This window comes from Rattus norvegicus, chromosome 2, assembly GCF_036323735.1.
Source record: "Rattus norvegicus strain BN/NHsdMcwi chromosome 2, GRCr8, whole genome shotgun sequence".
NCBI lineage: Eukaryota > Metazoa > Chordata > Mammalia > Rodentia > Muridae > Rattus > Rattus norvegicus.
Window position 1 is genome coordinate 156,456,369 of NC_086020.1, and position 6,093 is coordinate 156,462,461.

General features: G+C 45.3%; 1 protein-coding gene across 4 annotated transcripts in view; it reads right to left on the minus strand.

Annotated features, from left to right (window-relative positions):
- Sptssb (serine palmitoyltransferase, small subunit B) overlaps positions 1–5,568 on the minus strand; it is a 29,428-nt gene extending 23,860 nt beyond the window's left edge. For 2 of the 4 annotated variants that reach the window (XM_063281087.1, XM_063281086.1), the window contains exon 1: positions 4,005–5,568. The gene's annotated coding sequence lies outside the window, so the exon portion shown is untranslated. The remainder of the gene's footprint in view (positions 1–4,004) is intronic. The other 2 variants (NM_001271301.1, NM_001271299.1) reach the window with 1 other exon arrangement.
- Between the last annotated feature and the right edge of the window lie 525 nt (positions 5,569–6,093).

The window sequence follows — 6,093 nt, forward strand, 5'->3', positions numbered from 1 at the left end:
GTGTGGGCATAGCAAATTTAACAATTAACCTCAAGAATTGATAAAGTCTAGACTTACCTAAAAGCAAGAATAACTGGCCTCAACCACTCCTGGGTAAATGATGAGTCTAAACAGATGCTGTATTGCCCATAAATCCCCTATGATAAGGAGTTGATGGCATCTGACTGACTGATTTCTCAACGGGAGAAAAGCTCAGGCAGGTATGGACAATGACGTAAACCATTCAGCTGTACGACTCCTGTCCCATCCTTAATGATTCCATGTATTTCCACATGGCCATTGGGCACAAAAAGCTTCATAGTGGTTTAGTGGTACATGAGAATTTACAAACTTCAAAGTATTAAATTCATTAGTTCTTGCAATGCTTCATATAATTTTTTTTCTATCCTGGGGCAAATGCTCTAAGATTGAGCCCACCTTTAGTCCTTTGTAAAATTTTTTGGGTTGCCCTTTGTGTTTTAAGACAAGATCCTTGCTAAACATTTTCTGGTTATTATCAAAACTTGCAATTCTCTTTCATCAGTTTCCCACACACTGGGGTATGAGTAAGTCACTACACCTGCCTACATTGGATGGGTTTTTAATAATATGCCTTAGAGATGTCATTTGTGTATCATACAATTAACCTAGTCTAAGTATACAGGTTAGTGTTTTTTCAGAAGTACAACAAGCATAGCCCTTCCCATGACCTAAAATGGTTCATCTCCCAAAGACACTGTACCCTTCAGCAGTCACTTCCCATTTCTTCCCAACTTATCTCTCACACCAGCCCTCAGCAACAACTCATCCGATTTCTGTCTCCACAGATTTGCTGGTTTGAGATGTGTTACGTAAGGGGAATCACACAACGTGTGCTATTCTTCACTTAATCTTTTCAGTGCTCATCCGTGCTGAAGCGTGTCGAGTAATATCTGCTGCTTGGTTGCATGTATCTTACTCCCTCACTGCTCAATGAGAGGGCTGTTTCTGGGGTTGTTTGTTTTTGCCTGTTATGTACACTACTGTGATGAGGATTTGGGTACTAGTTCCTTTATGGATATAAACTTTCAGCTCTCCCAAATCTATGTCTAAGAGTGGAATTGTATTATTTGGTAAATTTTTGAGCAATTAGCACATTGTTATTCCACTATATCATTTTACATCCCTGTTGGCAATACACGACAGATCTAACACTTCCTTTTCCTTTTCCTTTCCTTCTTCTTTCTTCTCCTCCCTTTCCTCCTCCCCCTCCTCCTCTCCCACCTCCTTTTCTCCTTCCTCCTCTTCCTCCTCCCCTTCCTTCCCACTCTCCTCGTGATGCTAGGGAGGAAGCCCAGGGCCTTGGGTAAACCAGGCAAGCACTGAGTTGTGCTCCAACCATTCTACTTTATCCCCCAACCCCCAAATTCTTTATTTGAGCATGGTTGGACTGAAATGTAAATATGGATCATTTTGTTTATAACCATTTTGGTTGTCACCAAGTAGTACTTCATTACGATTTTGATTTTGATTTTCCTACTAAGTAAAGACAAACACCTTTCTTATGTACATCTTCTTCGAGGAAATGTGTGTTCGAACCTTTGCTCACTTACAAATGGGCTGTGTGTCTTTTTGTTAATGAGTTCTTCATCTTTGACCGTGTGTGTCCTGTGCATTGTCTGTAAGAAGAATGATGTCTCTGTTGGTCCTCCATGAACTAAACCTTCCTTATCACAAAGCTGAGAGAGATGAGGAAGGTGGTGGCCTGTTTCTCTTTTGAATAGGCTGTTGCTATGGGCTGGATTCTAGGTTGAGAGGGGGACTCTACAAGGTACCTGCAGCAAAGCACCATCTAGCCAGTGAGGATCACCACCATACCCAGCTCGGTGAGGCTGGAGAGAGGAATTGTGTTCAAATACCATGCGCCTTTGTTGTTCTTACAACCAAGTTGCTGTGTTTCAGAGTATTTTGCATAAACACTTCATTTGCTGTATTCCCTTGGAATAATATTCAGAGATAATTTTTTACCGGTTATTGTTTTGGAAAGGGATGTGTTTACAGACTTAATTCTAGAGGTTGAGTTGGATGATTTGCTCGTGTGTTTGGTATACATGCACATTGTCGTGTGTGTGTGTGTGTGTGTGTGTGTGTGTGTGTGTGTGTGTGAGAGAGAGAGAGAGTGTTTGTGTGTGTGTGTGTGTGTGAGAGAGAGAGAGAGTGTTTGTGTGTGTGTGTGTGTGTGTGTGTGTGATGTGTCCATAGTTGTGCATGTGTGTAGAAGTCAGAATCAGTATTTCGTGTCTTCTTCGGTGACTCTACATTTTACGTTTTGAGGCATGGCCTCTCTCGATGAACCAGAAACTTGTCCATTGGGCTAGAATGGTTATCAGGAGAAGACTCCAGGATTGTCCTGTCTCTCCCTCCCAACTCTGGGATTACACACATGTTCCTTTGTGTCTTTTCAGGCAGGTGCTGGATCCTCAAGCTTGCATGTACTTTGCCTTTTGAGCCACCTTTATAGCCCCAACTCCTTTTGGATAACTTGAAGAACACACACACACACACACACACACACACACACACACACACACAGAGTTTTGGCTGGAAAACGTTCTTACTGTTAATTAAGTTATGGACTTAATTAGTTATGGACTTATAAAGGGTAGTTTTTAATCATAAAATTAGCAAAGTTATAAGCATTAGGGAGTTACAGACTCCTTAATTTCTACTAGACACACAGTACAATTCTAAGTGTCTGTGCATTTGCCTTAACTAGCCATTTTTAACCTGGCTTATTTTAATTACATTTGAATTACTTATCCAGTTGTTTAGAAAGATTTGAAAAGTGGGGTTGTGTGTCTCACACAAAAGTTTGTTATTTATCTAAGTCAGTGGTTCTCAATCTTTGGGTTTTAACCTCTTTGAGGATCCAAAAGGACCTTTTCACAGGGGTCCCCTAAACTATCTGCACATCAGATATTTACATTATGATTTATAACAGTAGCAACATTACAGTTATGAAGTAGCAGCAATAGTAACTAGGGACAGCGGAAACCACACCATGAAGAACTGTATTAAAGGGTTGCAGCATTAGGAAGGTTGAGAACTACTGGTCTAAGTGGTTGCAAAGTCATCACAACTATTAAAAATCATGTAAATGGAGGTTACACTAAGAAACACAGGAATAAACCAGTTGTAAAAACCAAGCAATGGAGTTTTCCGCACACATTATTTTAAAAGTTCTTATGGTAAATGGCTGTGTATTTCTTAATATCATTTGATTCAAAATAATGACCGCTGCCACAAAGTCTTCTACAGAAAAGCAGGGTCCCACTTCCCCGTGTACATTTATTTGGCTTTGGAGGCTAAAGTTTAGATTCTGTATTGGCGCCTGGGCTGGGCTGCTGCATAGACTGGCAACCAGTTGAATGCCCTTCCAATTGAAGCAAGTCAGGACTTAACACTTGTAAGCCGTGCTCCCCATGGACACTATGACACGCATTCCTCTAGGGACACATATGCCTCCTCCGAAGGTTGAGGACTTTTGACTGCTGTGACAATCACATAAACACCCTCGAGAAAACACACTGTGCTTCAAATCATGAGAAAAAATACTAAACCACACTCTTTGCTAGCTATGCCTTACCTGCTGGCAGCTGACTGCCGTGTGCCACTGCCTAAAGTAACCTAAGGGGCAGAGAACTAAGTGAGTATTACCACCTGAAGAAGGGAGCCAAGCGCATCTCAGGATCACTCCCTGAACATTAACCAACCACACAAAGGTGAATAATGGAAATAATGTAAGATATTTTTCTTCTGGCTGGAGAAGTTTCAGTAATAAAGTTTGGCTTCTGTTGAGTAAAGCATCTTAGTTTCCAACATAGTAAATGCCAAGAGGACCCAGTCACTTCTTGTAATATAGTTAAATAATCAGATAGATTGCACTAAAGCTCAGTTCTAGTCCCCCCCCCCCCCCAACGCGGACAGAAACTCTGTGCTATGAAAGCTCCTTTAGATTGGACATAGGTACTTTGAAAGATGCTTACCTTTTGCTGAGTGAGCTTAGATGCTCTGGCTTCTCCCCAGCTTCTGTTAGCTTGCCACTGTGCTGGGCGCAGCCGAGGCTCCCAGAGTTAGGTGTTCGGGCCCCGCCCTCTGCACTACTGCTAAAACTCCAGTTCTGCCAAACTGATTCCGGTGATTAATAATTGACAAAAGGAAAACACTCTTACGCAAACTTATGTCCAACCGCAGGGCTTGCAGTGACTCCTTCCAGAAGAGAATGCGGGCTGCACCACTCCCCTCCCCCTTCGCTCTAAGGTCCTAACTTCCTATGCGCTGATACTCAGTTCTGGGAGATTGGGCTCTTCTCCGAGGAGGAATGCATCCCGGTGACTTCTACATTTTCAAAATCTTTTTTTTTTTTTTTCTGTAGCCTGTTCGCACTTCTTCAGAAATTAGCTTCTCAAGAGGGGGCGCTTTCCCAGTTACTGGGGGAAGCAGGGGCTCTGAGAGCTACGGAGGAGACCGAGGTGGCGCTGTCACCTCCGATTGCTGCAGTAAAACCCGGAGCCTAGGCAGAGATGGGAGAGGGGGGATGGGTATCGCCCTCCCCCTCACTTCAGCGGGGAGCTTCGACTCTACCAAAGGGGCACGTAATTTGGTGGTGGTGCAAATGATGAAAGGGTGGGGATGGGGAAGAGAAGGAGACGGGAGGGGAGGGGGAGATGGAGGTGGCGGTAGATAAACAGGAGGTGCAAAGGTAGAGCTTTAACCAATGCTCAGAGGATGTCTGTCAGCATCCATCCGCCGCAGACTTGGATGAGGGGCGAAGAGGCCCGGGTCTACGCGGAACCGGGCTGCAGTCTGAAACTCAGCGTCCGGCTGCAAAGTGAGCCCGGGGGTTGCGCCCAGGCAGCTGTCAGCTCACCAGTTGTCAAAGGGCAAAGGAAGAAAACAAGCCACTTTAGCACTGGCACCTAATTCTGACGCCCTGGAACCTGTAAAACAATCCCTCACCCTCCCAGTACAGTCACCTTCCTCCAGGTAGTAGAGAGGTTAAGGTTGAAAAACTACCCCCACCCTTCCCCGCGGGAAAGAGTAGGAGGACCGTGCCTAGAGAACTTGTGTGGGTTCACTCACAAGTGCAGGGAATTCATGTGCAGACGAATGGCCGGAGGGCAAATTGGGAAAGGGGGCCGGCAGGCAGCAGGGTGCCGCAGAGTCGCACAGAGCCGCTCTGGGGCTGGCGTTCCTTGCGCGCAGCATCTTCGCTGGAAAGCCGCAGCCAGACCTTGATCGATCTCTTTCTTTCTCATCCCGGGGAATGCTTGCATTTGACTCTGTGGCTGGGCGCTAAGGGCGCACAGGATCTGGAGGCTCCTCATCCTGCATATTCGACCGAATTTTTTTTTTCTGTCCAAGATCCAGGGGCGTCCGGGGACGGAAGCCTCTCAATTAATGAACATTTGGGCAGCATCTGCCATTCAGCTTCCACTCCAGGAGGGGGAGGCATCATAGGCTCCACTGGACTCGATTGTGCTGAAGCGCGAATTTGAGCTTCTGGCAGCTTTCTGCTCTTTCTCACAACACACTTTCAGCAGGATGGGAGCGCCAGTGTTACGTAGAGGGAGCCTTACGCTATTGGGCGGCGGTGTCTCCATGCAGGAAGAAGGGTGTCCCCCAAAGCTGAAGGTAATTTTGGGGGCTGGGAATGAGCCAGTGGAACACATGTCCATGCTTGGTGGTTCCTACAGCTATCTTTCCTTTCAGCTCTTGTATACAGCACTCTTATTTCTTAACCACTTTATGCTGGTCACATTTCTTATCCCTTGTCTTCTCCTGACACACGTCGTGGTGTTTGCCAGGCAGACATGATCATATAGAGCTTTAGAGGGGGGAAATAGAAGCCCTGAGAAATGACTGTTTGAGGAATGATCTATGGTTTTTCGCATTAGTTTCTGTATCTCCCACTAGACTGACACTGCCTCCCACATCACTGTGCATCCGTGGAAAAGGAGACGTAGTTCTTCCCTCCATGAGCTTGTGAAATGGGTACCTTTTGCAACTACTTTATGTAAAGGATGGAAGAAACTCACATTGTTGCCAGGAGCGTCCAGACCACTAAGCGTGATA